Source organism: Pseudomyrmex gracilis, unplaced genomic scaffold (genome assembly GCF_002006095.1).
Source record: "Pseudomyrmex gracilis isolate BER0280 unplaced genomic scaffold, ASM200609v1 scaffold_4307, whole genome shotgun sequence".
In the NCBI taxonomy this organism is placed as follows: Eukaryota; Metazoa; Arthropoda; class Insecta; order Hymenoptera; family Formicidae; genus Pseudomyrmex; species Pseudomyrmex gracilis.
The window spans coordinates 3,397-4,993 of record NW_018024891.1 but is presented as its reverse complement, the minus strand read 5'-3'; positions in this window follow the sequence as shown (position 1 = coordinate 4,993).

Sequence of the window (1,597 nt, the reverse complement as noted above, 5' to 3'; positions counted from 1 at the left end):
TACGTGACATCTTAGGATCATTTTTCATCTACGAAAAATTTATTTTAGAGTTGTAAAATCAATGTCAACTTTATGGAAAAGCAAAAACAGATTTTTCTTACCGCTGGCACAAAAAATGATAAAAACTTTATAGCATTTCCNAGTAACAGCCGATTTGTCAGTTTGTGACATCCTAGCTCAACTCTCACTTTGTAATTTTTGGGGGTGAAACAGCATATAAAAGATCTGTTGCAAAGAGAACGAAACACAGTCTGAGTTCAGAGCAAGAATCAGTCAGTTCTCNAGTGAAAAATAAGCAGTGAGTATCAGAGTTCTAAGTAAGTTTGTTCAAAAAGTACTAGTTTTGCAGATTGCAAATATATTTTATTAAAAATGTTGGCAAAAACAATAGAAGACATTGCAATGCATGTAATGCAATGCACATTTGACATATTTATGTCAATGCATATTCGGAGTGTGTTGCTACGTATACAGGAAAACGCAGACAACATAGATTTGTTCTATCAAATCGCGCATCGGATATCTAATACGTACCTCGCAACATTGCACGCGCTGGGATATTTTGATGAAGATTCACGATTATTGCATATCGCGTGCGAAGTAGTGGAATTTTGCGCGNCGCTCCAACACGAGAAGAAAGATGTGCAAGGGTTGATCGCACGAATGATACGCGACAATAGGAGTGAGTAAAAACAGTTTCTATTCTCGTAAGAATATTATTTTCGCGCTTGTAAAACTTATTATATATTTCGTATTTATTTAATTATCGTTTATTTANTTTAGTGAACAATTGTAACGAGGTAATCGTAACGACGGCAAACGAAGAAGCTGCGGCGACGCCACCCCGTTTTGCTTCTTGTCAGCAGCAGCAAGTTGCGAGCGTATCGCCTCGTGTGGAACCTCGGGCGGTAGCCAGAGTGTTGCCAATGCAACGCCCTGCTCCTACGGTTCAACGTCGCTGACGGGAAGGGGCAGAAGAAGCAAATGAACCTCCGCTGCGTAAGNTTACAAGCAATAAAACAAGAATTACTAACTTTTAAAATAAAGATATATTAACTAGTAATTTTCACATTTTAGGAAGAACCCGTAGAGATGAAGCGGAGCTTTCTCCTCCTCCTCCTCCCGTTGATTCCGATAAGTAAACTAACTAAATAGTTAAACATAATGAAAAATATATAAAGAAATTATTATATATATATTCTTATATATATATTAATTTTTCAGATAATGAAGTGCAGATAGTGCTGAAAGTTAGGTATCCGCCAGGGACATTACCTGACCATTTCCAACAGAAAGAAGCGGAAGAAGAACANCGTCAATGGGCGGTGGAGAAGCTTCGAAAAAGGCGGTTGGAAGCGCAGATGGAAGACGAGCGCTACGAGCGGGAAACAGTCCGTCTCTTGTCGGAGATCGAAAAATAAATTTTTTTAATTAATATTGAGCATAACTAAGTTTCATTAATATTGTGCATGTCCAAACGCGTTTTTCTTATGTTACGCGGTAGAAATTGACGCGATAAGAAAAGTTACACACTCTCAGTATATTTTTCATTAAATTTGACTTAAATTTTTATTTCTATAACAATATATTTATTTCT